Source organism: Solea senegalensis, linkage group LG5, assembly GCF_019176455.1.
Source record: "Solea senegalensis isolate Sse05_10M linkage group LG5, IFAPA_SoseM_1, whole genome shotgun sequence".
In the NCBI taxonomy this organism is placed as follows: Eukaryota; Metazoa; Chordata; class Actinopteri; order Pleuronectiformes; family Soleidae; genus Solea; species Solea senegalensis.
Window position 1 is genome coordinate 17,998,007 of NC_058025.1, and position 16,845 is coordinate 18,014,851.

Genomic DNA, 16,845 nt, shown 5'->3' on the forward strand with positions numbered 1-16,845 from the left:
TCCATCACATCCCTTCCAATTACTGACATCCTGCCGCCTTTGAACACACAGGAATCATCGTGAAGAATAGCAGAGGTCAGACTGCAGATGGAGAGGGGTGGAAACGGCAGAGTCTAAGTCAGAGAGAAAGAAAGAGAAAAGGGGTGAGTGAAAAGCTATTTGTGTCATTGATGCCTCTGTAGCCCCCGCCACCCTCCACCCCCACAGACCCTCCGTCTTTTTCAAGACTTCTGACTGAACCCTAATCAGGAGCAACTGTTTCAACAACAAAGACCGAGGAGCAGTGAGAGTTAAAAAATGGCCTCCCCATCAGTTGAAACGCTTGAAACATCCCCTCGGACTCCTGAAAAAGAGTCAGTTTAACAGTGTCAAAAACATCTGCAGCTCATCCAAAACTCTGCTGCTGCTCGTGTTCTGATCCGGAGCAGAGAGCAGGGCAAACATTACACCGACTCTCCAGTGTTTGGCGTCCAAGATTCTTCACTCGCCAGGTCTTCGGGTCTTTTGCACGTATCATATTTTCAGTGTCTTTCGATATTCAGGCCAAATAAGTAGGTCAAACTAGTCTTTGCCGACTCTGAAAGGAAACATGCATATTTTAATCATGCTATCTCTAATCGTTGTCTCCTTCTAGTCCCGGGTCAAAGACCAGGGAGGACATCTTGGTCCGACTCCAGTCCGACTAAGCCTATACATGCAGGAGTAATCGGACTATGAATCGCATTATCCAGGTTATCCATATTAGTCCGACTAAGACTATAACTAAACGTGTTTCCATGACATTAAGAAAACTGAATTATTGTCTTGGTTTGACTAAAAATCTGACTTTTAACATGCACACAGAAACAGAACTGGGAGCGATGGCACCTCCGATGTAACCGGGTTCCATTCGAGAAGACGTATCTAAAAAAGGTATCTTGTGTTAGCCGTTGTTAGCAACACGTTCACGGATATAAACTGAACTGTGCTACGTGTACGACGGACTTACTGTGGCAAAAATAAGACAAAAGAAACAATAACAGGAAAAGTAACCGAGTGTTTTTTGCTGTTGACGCACTTATGAACCCTGTGTTGAAAATCCAGAAGAGTCTCACAGATACATTATGTCATGGAAGCTGCAGCAACTTCAGGCGTCCCAGCAACTCCCAGGTTTTGGTTGCTCGGCAACAACAGACAAGGGACAAACACCTTAAAGATAACTTACTTAAAACCCCTTCTGGCTTATTGCATGTCCTACTTTTTTATATTTTTTAATCAAATTTGATCTGTAAATAAAACCTGATTGACAGATTGATTGATTGATGAGTGTTATTGATAACCTCAAACTAAGGATGAGTTACTGATACTTGGCATAAGTAACGGTCCGATACTGGTCAAAATCCAGAATCAAATATAATCGAAATAATCCAGCATTTTCAAGTCATGCTGTGTTGTATTGGAGGATTATATGGATTATAAAACTTAGTTTGAAAAGGAGGTGTAAAACCACTGATAATGGTATCAGTAGATACAAAAAAAGAAGTAGAATGGGTTCATCTTGACCTAATGACGTGTTCCAGAGTAAAAGTGGATTACAGACGTACGGAACATGGACAGTAAATAAGCACTTTGGTTCTGGGAATGACATGAAACACTCAAGCTGTGACTGGTTTCAGTGTACAGTATGAATGAATGAATGACTGACTGACTGACTGTGCTTGGGGAAATGGGAGGACTCTGCAGAGTGTGTATATATACATATGTATGTGTGTGTGTATACAGTATAAACTGTCCAATAAACAAATGGCATATGAGATTGAGGTTGTTGCGTCTGGCAAAAGCCCAGTGCCCTTAAACCCAAATTAGCCTTTTCCAAACCCATAATCCCCACGGCACAATGAAAAACACCACTCGTACACTTTAGCCAACACACACACACACACACACAAAACACAAAAAAAGACCCACACACCGATGACCTCACTTTCCCAAACGGTGGTGAGCGCTGCCAGTCCAGAAATCCTTCTCAGGGCCCGGGCTTCAGTCTGCTGTAAAGCTGCTGAGTCACCATATCAGGGGTCGTTTGGGGGTCAGCGTGAGTTGCTGTGAGACTCCAGCGATCCCTGCAATTCAAGCATATAAAATGTGCATCACGTTCTGCGGTAATGGAATGACATCAAAGCGCTTTTGACATGTTCACTGTTGTGTGGAGGGAAAGTAAAAATAGCTTCCTCGCCGTGAAACAAACCTGATTTTCTGTGTTCTGTGTTTTTATGGTGCGTTCTTGTACGTGTGGCCTCTTTAGGACCTTCTTCTGGCATCAACACTGACCTTGTCAGGACCAGGAGTTCAAAACCTGGACCTCATTTTTGGTTCAGTTAGGGTTCGGGACAACGCGTCGTGTCCTGAGAAGAATAGCTGTGCGAACCCGTGTGTGTGTGTGAGTGAAAGTCGAGTTTAAAGAGTGCTGAAAACTATTAGCCCCGCACTGTAGAGAGCACTGAGCGGTGAATGAGTGATGAATTATTGAAGTGTTGCTTTGGTGTGAATGAAGTGTTGAAAATGTCCGTGGCCGCAGAAGAATCTCTGACACTCGTGCTTTAAAAGGCTTTTCAGTCACACGTGTTACGTGGAAGGAAACCACACTTCCTTCTCTTCCTGTCACAACATCCCACTTTATAGTAAACTTCATTCCATTTGCTTCAACTTTTCTTAGTTTGGGGAATTTGTAAAAGTGTTTAAGAATGGTTTGCACTTCCAGGCCACCGTAGTCTGTGGCGACATCTGACGTACTACTCTTTACATTTATTCAAATAAATCAAAGTACGACGCCTGTTCACACCTGGCATTAAAATCCTGGATCCCTGGATTACATATGATCGGATCTGGCTTTTCCTCGTCCTACACTCACAAACACAGACGCACACTGGTTTCATGTGAGTTTGTTTTTAGAGGAAAATGATTTAAGACGCACTCGCTGATGCAGAGTCAGACATACTCGGACTCTGTGAGCGGTCCGACGGCCCGTCTTAGTCGGACTACGGCCTTAGCTGGATGAAACTGTACTGAGTGTCCTGTCAGGGTCGCCAAAGACCAGTTTGACCTACTCATGTGGTCCTAATATTGAAAGATGCAGGTACAGTTGAAACCAGACATGTCGCTGTCTGACATGAAATCAGACAATCACTTTTCCTGTTTTAGGTCCGTTTATTTCTATTTGCCAATTTGCTATTTGCTTTTTTTAGACCATTTTTTATCAGAAGTCAGAGGTTTACATACACTAAGATTATTATGCCTTCAAAAGCCCAAATGAAGCTTCTCATAGGTTTATTGACAACATTTGAGTTAATTAGAGACACACCTGTGGGTGTATTTGAAGGCACACCTGAAACACACTGCTTCTTTGAGTAACATCATGGGAAAGTCAAAAGATATCAGGTTCACAAGTCTGGTTCATGTAAACTTCTGGTTTCAACTGTGTGTATACGCACGTGTACTCGGACTACGGCCTTAGTTTGATTAAACTGGTCACGTGATGTACATTTTCGGGTGAAAACAGGTGAAAGTCTCGTCTTGACACGTATTGTTTTCTAATCCAGAAGTGTAGCAGCCTCTTTTCTGTTTTTTTCTCTTCTCTCTCTGTTCCAACAGGATCTTTGTAGTTTCCTTTTGTTACAGCACATCCAGTGATCAGTTACCGTGATTCCACTCTTTCAAGTCTTCCCTCTTTCAAAGAGCAATTGCCGTCGGGAAGGGGGAGGGAGAGAGAGAGAGAGAGAGAGAGAGAGAGAGAACAGAAATCTAAGCCAATGCTTTTCGACAGCAAGGCCGTCGCTCCTGCACGTAGCAGCAGCCCAACAGCACTGACAGAGGAGGAGGAGGAGGAGGAGGAGGAGGAGGAGGGGGGAGGCTCTCAAACACACATCACACATGAAAGTCACCTCACTCCGAGCGGGGGAGAAATGACGAGCCCTGACGGAAAAAGGTAACAGCCGGCCGCCAGGCACCATGGCGAGTTGCTAGGAGACGGCGGGGGAAGCAGTCGATGGGATGTGCTCGCTGTGATGGAGCCCACACTGACACACGCAGACACGCTGACGACGTACAGCTGAATGTAAACACGGCGGCACATGAAGGGAACAGGCCGCGTGTAACACGGGATACAACGTGACAGCGAGGAATCCAAAGAATACACTCACTGTGGACGCACCATATGGAAGAAATGGTGACTTTACACACATCAGGAATTTGTAGCAGATTGACACTGTTTTTGTGTCCGATACGAACCCAATATCGTAACTCGATCAATCTAATGATGAAAATGTCAGTCCAATATCGTCTGATTATACTTTTTAAACATTAAACATTTGTGCTTTTGTCAACTAGCTAAAGCAGCCATTTCCAAAACAAAGCCTCAAGGATAGTTCATTCAAACCAGACCAGCGGTCCATCACTCTGGTGTCACTCTGGTTTAGTCTAAATGGGAACAAAGTTTGCAAAAGTGACACCAGGTTCTATCAGAGAAGAGCAGAAACTAGTGAGTTAGACCAATAACTAACTCGGGGGGGGACGTTAGCGGCGTTATAAATCAAGTGAGAAGCAGAAGCTCAATTTCCCCACAGAATTCCATTCAAACCGAGCTCCTTTTGGCAACCACAGGAGCTGCCCCCTGGTGGCCAACTGCATGCCAGACATTTGCTGCCCTCACTCTCGTCCTTGTCCAATAACGACGACATCAAACACTGAAGTGTTTACATTATTATATTGAGAATTCATGGACAATGAGAGGGACAGGGTGAGATAGAGGTAGATGATCTGCTGTGGCGCCCCCTAATGGAAGAAGCCGGTTTCTGGAATCCCAGTCTATCACGTTTATCGCGTTGCAGGATCATTTTGTAAATTTGCGCGATAGTATCTATCACGTTTATCGTGTTGTGGGATAATTTTGTAAATTCTGTGACAGCGTTTATCGCGTTTACCGCACTGCGGGATCGTTTTGTAAATTACATGACAGCGTTTATCGCGCCACCGATCATTTTGTAAATTCCGTGACAGTATTTATCGCGTTTATCGCACTGTGGGATCGTTTTGTAAATTCCGTGACAGCCGCTCATTTGCTCGCGACCGCGGGATCATTTTGTAAATTCTGTGACAGCGATCGCGTTATCGCACTGCGGGATCATTTATAAATTATCGCGTTCGCTTTGTAAATTCCATGACAGCGTTTCGACACCGCATCATTAAATTCCGCGCATTTATCGCGGCGACTGCGGGATCGTTTTGTAAATTCCGTGACAGCGTTCATCGCGTTTATCGCACTGCGGGATCATTTTGTAAATTCCGTGACGCGTCATTTTGTAAATTCCGTGACAGCGTTTATCGCACTGCGGGATCGTTTTGTAAATTCCGTGACAGCGTTTATCGCGTTTATCACGCTGCAGGATCGTTTTGTAAATTCCGTGACATCATTTATTGCAGCTTTCACAATTTGCTCTTTGTGTTTTCCAGCAAATTGTTCAGCCGTACTTTGTGCGATGACGTGTGTGTGGGACACGCTGAAGGTGAACACAAGGTGTAGCTCAGCGCCGTCCGTCCACGGAGACGCTCGGCCGCACACACACACACATACAGCAGGGGCCTCCTCTACTGTAGTGAGGTGTTTTATGGTCGTGGATAATAAGATGGCTGCTTGCCTCTCTCTCCTTGACCTGCGGCTGAACCTGCCATCGCTGACAACCGCGCCAGAGGGAAGGGAGATGCCAAGAGCCGAGCAACAACTATATACTATACAGTACCTGACTGTCAGAGAAAGAAGGCACCGGCTCCTGACTCATTCAACCTCTTAATTTCAATCTGACCCACAATTCCTTCCCTCTCAATCCGACACGTTAGCTCCTGCGTGGAGAGCATCCTGGGGATTAGGGGCGTGACGTGATGTGTTTCCGAATGATTTAGCTCCCCGACTATGTGGTGAGAGGTGCGCTGTGGAATGAGCCGGCCTGCCCCACAGACGCAGCGTTTTGGATGCAGCTGCCGGTGCTGGAAAAGTGGGGGGGGAGTCGCCTTATCTCAAGTATTTGGAGGGGAGGACAGAGGCGCCTTCTCCTCCATTATATCATTATGAAAACACAGCGCCGAGCCACAGGTCGACGGGGCTGTGTTTCATAAGTCGGCAGAAAACAAGCCCGTCTTGATTAAGGCGCGCTTACATCACCGCGAGGAATCAATCTGCTTAATTGGTCCACTTTTGTCAAATATATCAGCTGAGGACCCGCGTGAGACCGTTACGCCGAGGCGTGGAAATGAATATGCTTTCAAGCCGATGTCGTTAACACTCACGCAGCTTGTCGTTGTGATTTATCCCCGACTGAGCGGGAACGTGTTTTACCTCCACTCGACCACAGTGAGGCGGTCAGAGGAGGGCGAGGGCGTGAGGACGTCGTCTTCAGAGGCCTTCATCGCCTGATGATGAAGTCTTTTTCGTGACTTTGTCATCATTTTTCCTGGTAGCAGATGTTGTTTGCGTGTCTCTCGGTTTCCTCAGGCATTAAAACGAGATGCAAACGGCATTAAAATTCTTAATTATTCTAACTGACAACAACTGAAAACGCCCACTGCCGTGCAATTAAGTAAATAAGTTGATTATATAAGATTACAAAAAAGAGCATCATGTGAAGAAACACGGTAATCAGTGATTTTTCATCACTATGATTAAACATACGGTTTATACAGAGGCTATAATATGTCTTATATCCTTATTTCAGCACAATCTGATGAAAGAAATGTTTAAAATCAGTGACTTTGTGACATTTGCAATTACTAGTTCACTTTTTATGAACAAAAAAAAGGAAAAAAAGGGTCTAATTTTGTGAACTTTTTATCGCTGCTAAAAATGTGATATAAAATGAATCATAACTTTAACTCAACAATGAAAAAAAGCCTGAAGATGTGATTTATAAACACATACCCCCAGGATGTCCATATAAGGAGTTGTGTATAATTACCCAGGAGCACTTAGGGTTGAGATCATTTTACTGGATTAATATTTAAATTAAAACCTGGATAAAAAACTGTGTTTTTTTACCAAAGTTGAACAATTTCAACTCAGACGCCATTTTGACGCGGGTCTGTGTGTGTGTGTAAACTTGTCGTACGACAAATCCGCACTGTGTCCGATGTGAACGCAGCGTTAGACACGCGAGTAGATGTGGCTTGAATGTTGCACAGCGTTATCGCCTGTGTTTATATCTTCCCGGCCTGATTTTGCATGTGATCTTTTCCTTTATTATTATTGTTATTTAAAATAATTCACGCTGCGTTTATCTCCTCGAGACAGTGTTTTTTTTGTGTGTGTGTTTTTTAAAATCATGTCAAGTGTTTTAGCATTCACGGCGAGTCACAACACAAGCCCGGGCACAATAACAAGTGGTCTATTCAAATTAAATCAGTAATGGCATTGTCCATATTTCAGGCAGGTCATGCGTTTTTATTTATTCAAAAGAATGAAGACAGGTCGGTTCCTCTCACAATTATCTCTTTTCATTTAAAGAATGAATGTGCATGTCAGGGGCTTCTTTTACTCTCTTTCCCCTCTATTCTAAGTAGCCCACTCCCCTGCCCGTCGCCCCCCCCGCGCTCCATCCTCGCTGCCCCCGCCATCACTGGGCGACAGTAGAGGTCGTTAGTGGAAGAGGGATGATGCCAAACTTGACTGGAGTCGGTTCTTATCTCTATTCTTTACACTCTCGCTTTTGTTTCAAGGGCTTTGTTTACACACGCCCCATTAATCACCCTCTGCCTTCCCCACCATCCCGCAGCATTTAAAGGGGGCGCTCGTCTGTGGGGCGGGGGGGCGAGGGGTGGGACGACAATGCGCCGCTCAGGTGCCAGTGTAAATCTGCCTTTCTTCTCCTCTTAAGGACGGAAACGAGGATTCCCAGATTGACCGCGCCGGCTCCTCTCAGGTTTCTCCGTTATCTCCTCTTCACTCCGCCCTTGGCCTCGATCGCTGTCTCGACACATGGCGACAACTTTGGCCCAAAGAGAGTTCTGATTACCCGGGAGTCTGGCTCCAAAACCACGCCATTCAGTCCGGGCCCTTCCGCTGGTGTTTTTGACTGACGTGTCTCGTGCGAGCGTGCGGCGCAGACGGGACACTCTGAGCAAACATTAATCACCCCGCAGGAAGCCACGGGCGGGAAGAAGATGGAGGACGGACGAGGAAGCGCCCGCCAAAAGGACTGCGGGGTCACCTCTACAAGACACCCACCCCCCCCTCTGTAAAAGTGCGGTAAAACCGGTGCAGACAGTCGTCCATCTGCCTCCCTGTAGGATGGAGAGGACACGGCATCGTCAGCCGCGCTCGTCGTGTCCCGTTCACGCCACAGTCACATGACTCGGCAAAAATCCTTCATTTATCGGAGACGAGAGACTCGGAGAAGAAAACGCCATCGTTAGATCTCAACAACCAGCCGTGAACAAACACCAGAGATGATTGAATGAAAAACAGCGGGAACACGATCAGTAATAGATAAATGAAGCTATTAAAAGGATAAACTGGACTAAAATAAGACTAAAACACTGTAGATAAAAGTCTGAAGATTTGTTTTGTTTTATTTTTGCCTAAAGAAAGGTTCAATAAAAATGGAAAATAAAAAAAAAAGTTTGAAATCATAAAATATTGTAAAAGGTGAAAAGAATTCCACGAGAAAAGATATAAATCTAAAGTTAAAAGCCAATTTCTGCCTTTAAAGATATCAACTGTCTTCATTTATTGAATATTTGTAGAACAGTGTTTAATGTTTTTATTTCACAAAAACACCAACCACCGCAACTGTCTCTGCGACACTAGGCGGCGCTGTGCTTCCTATCAGCTGGTTAAGCATGAGGCGTTGACCTCTGACATCACAGACCAAAACAACTCTAGACTGGAACCACGTTGAAAAACCGTTACGCGTCTTTCTAGCGTTTATTCGAATCGAATGATTAACACTCAGTTGAATGTGAACATGTAACGATTGAACTTAATTCTAACTCCTAAACAAATAATCTGGATGTGTTTGTGTTTGATTTTGAGATTTAGTACAACTTCAGTCGGACGAACAAGTTTGCGTAAATTCGAATATTCCAGTTTTAACCGGACTAAAGTCAGACTTTTTTCTTAGGTCCAAAAAATGTCATATTTCCATTTACGGAAACTCTATCAGCAAAGACAGCGCTGTTTAATCAGATTATTTTCACACTTTTGTTCACAAATCCGCACACAAACAAAGCTAAGCTAATTTTTAGCATTTTTCTTCCCCTGTCCCCGTCCCTGTCCTTTTCCCTGTCTCAGCTCACATGACGCTTTAACGTTCAGAATATCAATGAACGAGTGAAAAAACCGGAGTGAACGTGTGAATTTTTTTTTCCTTTTTCTTCCACGTGTTCGTCTTTGGAGATAGACAGGTGTGTGTGTGTGTGTGTGTGTGTGTGCGTGCGTGTGCACGTGTGCAGAGCCCTTTAATGCACGGCCCTGTTTAATTGCATCGTCGATGCATTCATCATTCAGAATGCAGAGCCCGGCTAAAATGAATTGAATTATCTGGCGCGGAGAACAAAGAGATGTACATTGAGTTTGTGTGTAATTTATTGTTGCAGAGTGTAGCGACACAGAGAGAGAGGGAGAGAGAGAGAGAGAGAGAGACGGGAGGAGGACAGAGGGAGGGGAGAGGACATTGAATGAGAGAAAGAGGAGATAGAGAGAGGGGGTGGAGTGGAGTGGGGGATGAGGAAGGAGGGAGATAAAAGTGAAGGCTGAAGGAGGAAGAGGAGGAGCTGGAGAGATGGAGGGAATAAGGAGAGAGAGAGAGAAAAGAAAAACACAGGAGAGGGAAGCTTGTGTGCAGAGCAGGAGACAGACCTGACACCTTCTCCAGATTCCTGAGGGGATAAAACATAAGCACCGTGTGTGTGTGTGTGTGTGTACACAGGTATTACTCATGTTGTGGGGACCTACATCTGATAACTCAGTCACATTATGGGGACAAAAAACAACAAATCAACATATATATTATTACACTGTCAAGTGAAAAAAGACTGTACAGTTAAGTTAAGGTTTAACCAGTGGTAGTTATGGTTAAGGTTAGTGTAAGTCTCTGGGAAATGAATGTAAGTCCATGCAATGTCCTCTGGAATCATGGAAACCAGCATGTCCTTGTATTTGTCGCCTCTTTAGGACCTTCTCTGGCATAAACACTGACCTTGTGAGGACCAGTAAGTCCTCATGTGGGCCAAAACCTGGTTCTAATAAAGGAAGAACCTAATTTCTCTGGGTAAAGTTAGGTGTTAGGGTTAAACATTCACGGACAGATGGGGATTTTAAAGTGAAATAGCATTTTTAAATCCTTCCCTTAAAAAAACTGAAATAAAAGAAAATCAGATTGAAAAATTAAGAAATGTTCCGTTCTTATTTCATGCCACTTCATTAAAAGCGCAATAGTAAATATTTTTTATATTAAATGGTTAAAAAGGGCATTAAATATAAGTGGTTGTCAAATGATATCATTCTAGATATAATTTATTACTTTTACTACATTATTTAACCGGGTTTATAGATTTATTTTTTTATTATTCTGCTGTTCTGCTGCTTTTATTGTTGAGTTTTATCTTCGTACCATGGGAAGTACTTTGCAGCATTGTTTGAAACGAGTTGTTTGGGACTTTAAAAAAAAATCGAAATAAGTGTTAAATGTCACATGACTTAACGCGATAAAACCAAACCTGTGGTTAGAGATATAACACTTTGTTTAATCTGTCCAAATGAACAGGAGTCAGTGCAGAGTCCTGAGAAGAATAGCTGCACAAACTTGTGTGTGTATGTGTGTGTGTGTCCGTGTCCATTTCCACATGCCTGCACATGTATGGAATTTGACAACAGAGGTTTTGTGCGTCTGTCTTCTTTTGTTCTACGTGTAAATGTTGAAGGAGTGGCTTCACGTCTGTCCCGGTACCAACACCTGGACATCAGCGCTCGTGCAGCTGCACACACTCTGGAAAACATCGCCGATTCTGTTTTGCTTTGAAAAGTCCAGTGCCGGGTTTTATGGCTCCTTCGTCGTCTCCGCGATCCGTGTCCACAGTGTTCGCTCTGTCTCACTCCATTCCAGTTCCTCACCAGGACTTCACTCCCACTTGTGCGTCCTTGTTGTCTTTGGGAGACGAGCCGTCGGAAAAACCCGCGAGCGCGACACCGACCGGACTGGAAACTGTGGGCAAAGATTGTTAGAATACTTCCATTTGTTTGCGTAGTGTCCTCATAATGAGTGGGTGAGAGGACAATTATGTCACACAGGCTCCAGAAAAGAGTTCACGGATGTGGAACAGAGGTTGTCGTGCTACATTTACACCACGTGGACCAAAGCGGAGCTGGACTACACAGAGACATGGACCTTTGGAAGCTCTGTAGCAGTTGCTTCCAGGTTGATTGCCGGATCTCCAGGTACCACAGACCAAAAACATGCAGACTGAGGATTAAGAGTTTGAGAGTGAATGGCGATCTGTCCTGGGTGTGACTCCGCCTTTTACTCTACTTTAAGAAACCCACTTGTCACTCTGAATATGACCCTTATGGGGGCCCACATGGACTTCCTGTTGTGAAGTCACAGTGAACCTGAAGGGTCCATTTTTTATTATGTTGGCGCAGATTACTTCAGATTGAGCACTGAAACACAACAGACGTGGATCTTTTTATCTGCAGACACCAGCCTCAGTCAACACACACACACACACACACACACACACACATTTACTCTGCCAAGACTCCATCGTTTCTCCTTTGACTGTGAAGTAATTGCAGCGAGTATTGAAGGAAAAGCTTGGTGGTGGTGGTGGAGAGAGGGAGAGAGGGAGAGTGGGAGAGAGGGAGAGAGGGGGCGGACAGAGGAAAATCTATTTCCCAATACTATCTAACTGCAGCGTTCCTCCGATGGACTTGCATTCCTGGTACTGGCTGTGTCCCATTGATTCCTTCCCAACATCATCTGAAAATCTATGAGCATAAAGGGCAGCTCCGCCAAAAAAGTACAAAGCACATAAGTGCACATCATGTTTGTCTACAGCGCCGTCGCCGCGCGAGGAAAACACTCACGCTCACCTTCGCCTGCTCTGTGCTCCTCCTGCTACCTCGTCCTATTATTCTCATTTTACCCGTCCTCACACAGTGGGAGGGAGGGAGGGATGGATCCAGACAGTAGAGGGAAAAGAGGTGGAGGTGAATAAGAGGGAGGGGTGGGGGGCACCAGGGAAAGGCCGTATGGATTATTCTGCTCAGGTTGTGACATCTCCTGACAGTGCATTATACAACAGGGAGCTAAGAAATGCATGTCCACATCCTGTTTCTGTGGAATAACTTAGTCCTGGAAACCTGGCACAACAATATATATCTGATTTTCTGGCTCCGGGACTTGCTGATTGTTCTATACTTACCTGAAATAACTCTCCAGGATTTCAACACCTTGTTTTCTGTCCTCACATTTCGACTGATGAATGACTGCGTGTAAAAAAAAACTAAAACTTGGGAATTTCTGAGGATCCCTGAACTTGGATTTTTAACCTCACAGACGCTGAATTAGGGTTCCACGTCGGCTGCTCTCATACAAATGCTGCTTCTTTCACCATTAATGTCACTACACGGTCGTATTTGTCGAATTTAAAGTGGCAACCCTCTGGTAACCAAGGTTATTATAGTTAACCGAAACTAACAGAAACTGAATTGTGCTTCTACAAAACAAACTAAAATTCTACCGTTTTTTTGCAATTGTATTTCATTTTATTTTGTATTAAAAATTGTGACCTTGTATCACATGTATAATAGTTAGCGAGTTAAAGGGGTAAAAACTAGCAAAGAAATGGAAATAGAACAGTCTACAAACACTAGACAGTGTAAGAGAACTACTGTACATCATCCTCCTGTCTCAGCTATGATGCTAATAAAAGGCTTAACGCTGCACTCACACACATGTATCGCTTTAACACCTGGCAGTGAGCAGCTAACTAACTTAGCAAGAGTTGCAAATGTTGCAAATGTTGCTAAAGGGACGACGCTGTAATATTTGCCATGTCTACCATTGTTGGGTGAATTTGTCTTCAACAATGAGGTGTTTGAGTTAAACTGTTTCTTTTGCGTGATCTAGCTTAAATGTTCTGTTTTTGGCTTTTGTGTGTGTATGTGTCATTTAGCCCTCATTAGCCCTCTTATTGCTGTATTGTATGTACTGCACTTTGGTTTAAAAATGAGCTTTATAAATAAAATGGTTTCAGCTCTTCTTCATCGACATTTTGTTCCCATTTAGAGGAAAAATAGACATCAGAATTCCGCAAATATGTGACGACACCATGTGATGGACAGCTGCTATCATGCAGTAAGCGTGTGACAAGGCACCGGTCAAAATTGCAAATCCCAATCCCACGCTACGTCTGCGTCTCCTATGGAAGACATACTGTGTGTTTGCTTCCTTTTTCTGTCAAGAAACTACAGCGACGTCTAGACCTAAAAACCGTAGAATACAAGAATGGCATCGGCGCAACATTCCTTGGGCTGATCCATACGGTTCAACACCGCTGGAGTCTGTGCCAAGCAGCTCAGCTCAGTGCTCAGCGCTCAGACTGGGAGTTAAGTACACTACACCCAGTTCCTCCCACTGCAAACACTTGCCAAGAACTTAAAATTAGACTGTGAAAAGATACACATTGTACTGTGCGGTTCAGAGCTGCAGCTGAGCATAACACAACCTCCTGATAACATGGTCTTGAGGTGGAATATTCAATATGAAGATATGGGGAAGAGCGAGAGAGAGCCTGTGTGTGTGTGTGTGTGCTCATGATTCCTAGAAAATTGTTGACGCTCAGAAAAAGGTTTCCAGGGACTTTAAAAACATTGGCGTGTCAATCAAAGGCATGGCTATTGATTGGCCGACACCGCGCGCCACGTAATGATGATTATTTCCTGACTGCGGGCTCCCTTTAAGGCATTATAGGGAAAAATATAAAGAACACTCAAATATTTATGAGCATCGTAGAGGTGGCACACCGCAGCTGGTCAGCGACGCCCGCGTTTTAAACTGGGGGAACTGGCCCTTTAAATAAATATATTTAATACAGTACAGCAGACGTCTTTAAACGGTGACTTTGACACAAATAATACGACTTAATTAATAAAGCGACAGCTTTTAGAAAAGACAAAACAATGAGAAACAGCTTGGAATTAGCATCAATGTTACAAAAATCAACCTGTAATCCGTAAATTATAAAAGATACAAACAGGATTATTACAGCATTATGTGCGAGACTATAAGTGAGATTGCAAGTGATGACAAAAGTGACAAAGAGAAATTCAGAGGGTAACATGAGGCCCACTCGCTCACGGTTACGTGTTTTTCTTCTAATAAATTCTGGCAGGCTGCACACTGAGAGGTTCTGAATCGCCGTTCTGTAACTCGTTTAAAATAAGTCGTTTGTGTTTCCCAAGTCCCAAGTACAAAGTAGTCTGGGATATGCCACATTCAAAGGAGTCAACGGAATCAATTTGTGGCACATTTTGAGAACATCTGGATGACAAATCCACACTTAAATGGATGTGGTTTTATCAGTCCTCATCTGCCATTAATCCAGTTAATCCAGCCACTGGATTGAGACACAGCTACATGTTAACGACAGTAACCACATCTCAAGGTCGGCAGTGCACTCACTGGTGCCGTTAGCGAGTCACCTGCGACGTTTGAAGCCCGACAAGTGAACAGTTCTGTGGTTAAAACTCGTTCAGTTCCCTGAATGTGTTTATATCACATCTGTTACGTGCAAACAAAGGGAGTGAATATACACTGGGCGTCACTTAACACTTGCGAGCAGAGGAATGAAAGACAAACAGCAGACTGACTGTGTACACATCAGCCTCACACTGCCTCACCTGTGTTTGCTGCCCATTATTTTTACCCTCAGGGGTAAAATTACACCTCGGCACAGGAGGGAAGAGAACGACTGGTGCCAAAACACCCAGAGGCCACTTAGATGAGATTAAGCCGCCTCTGGACAAGTGTTTGGAGGCTCAGTTGCAGGACAGGTCAGAGTTCATCAGGTGTCCACGAGGCAGGTGAGGTCACATTCCCCGGCTCCTCCCACGACAGGAAGCTTCCTGACTTAAGCCAAGTGAGGTATGGCAGTGTATTATGTTGCAGGTTTCAGTATGAGGACATGCACATGAGAGGAGACCAGTGTGTGGCCTTGTCAGTATGCGTCATATGTATGCGATGTTCTGAATCCACAGGTGTGGCTTTAATTCTATAAAAAGATCCAATTAGCAGTGAGCAGCATGGTACAAAGTCATTTCATACACAATGAAAACAAATTAGTTTGCGCTTCATCATCATTACATTATCATTATTATTATTATTATTATTATTATTATTGTTATTATTGGCATGACAAAAATAGCCGAATATTAAGTAAGTTGTGTTATTTTCTTGAATAAAGGACCATGAAACCTTGAAATACACCATTATTATTCAAGCCAGTATTTTAATTAAAAAATGTTGCCTCAACCTCTTAAGGAAAACTGACATGGGAGACAAGTGCTGGAGTGTTCTTACTTAGCTAAATTTAGCCATGTGCTAATTTAGTGGTAGTTTTTGGATCACGTGTAAAATAGTTAGCCAGTGAAACTAGCTAAGAAACGGGAATAAAACAGTCCACAAACACGAGTCAGCGCAGCTAACAACAGAACTACTGTACATCATCATCAAAGGTAACTCACATATACACATATCGCTTCAACGCTTGGCAGTGAGCAACTAGCTAACAACTTAGCATGTTGCTAAGGGGACGACGATGCAATATTTGCCATGTCCACCATTGTTGGGTGAATTTTGTCCCACCAACAACAATGAGGTGTTTGAGTTAAACTGTTTCTTATGTGTGATTAAGCTTCTTTTTCTTTTCTTGTTTTTAAATGCTTCTTTTTTACGTATTTCAAATGACTTATTCAAAGTAGTTATATTCAAAGTATAATAATTATGTATGAATAATAGCATTCTGGGATATACAAACATCAGCCACATTCAAAAGGAGTCACAAATCCTGATCATTTCTTACAAATAGCACCTTTTAAGTGATAATATACAAACATTTCTGCCAATAAACCCATAAAATGTGCAGGACTTTCCCAAAACAGCTGGGAAGCTTCCACTGAATGTGTTGTATTATATTTGATACAGGAGTGTCCACTTATAATAATAATAATATTTTAAATGCTCAAACTACTACTCAACTTGGCGACTTGTTTGCTCATTGAGCAACTTTTCAGACCGTCTTTTTAACTAGCATCAAATCTAGCCACTTTCTAGTCAAAATTTAGCAACTCACCGAGGAAGAAAGTGTCCAGTTCTCTCGTCTTTCCTTCTTGTTCCTGTTGTATGTTCTGAAAACAACAAAAAACAAAGACATTGTGTTGCTTTCAACTTCCCATCTGATCAGTTTACGTATCATCAAATCGATGTAAAGGCATGTGTAACACGGGCAAGATGACGTGTTCTAGGGGGTGAAGCTACTCTCCACTAAAAAACACTTGGTGGTTCAACAGTAACAGTCACGTCTGGACCACCAGCACAATTCGGGCGTTTCCACAGAGACGTCATGTGGCGTGCTGCAGGAGAGCGTCGTAAAAAGTAAGCAGGTTCAAGCATGTGATTCCAGTTAGTGAGCCCTCAGTGTCACCACCTACACTTTTTTTTTTTATGACCATCTGTGCGTAAAAGAGTGCGTGACGTAATGAGTTGTGACACAATCACGCAAAATAACTACCATGCTCCACTCTGGGCACGACACGGCACCGAA

The 16,845-nt window shown here is 43.6% G+C and overlaps 1 long non-coding RNA gene across 1 annotated transcript; it reads right to left on the bottom strand.

Annotated features, from left to right (window-relative positions):
- On the bottom strand, nt 1–16,622 carry LOC122769877. Its single transcript, XR_006360471.1, has 3 exons — nt 16,375–16,622; nt 1,952–2,102; nt 1–113 (listed from the first exon to the last, which is right to left on the bottom strand). It is a non-coding gene; the product is annotated as an uncharacterized LOC122769877 (long non-coding RNA).
- Between the last annotated feature and the right edge of the window lie 223 nt (nt 16,623–16,845).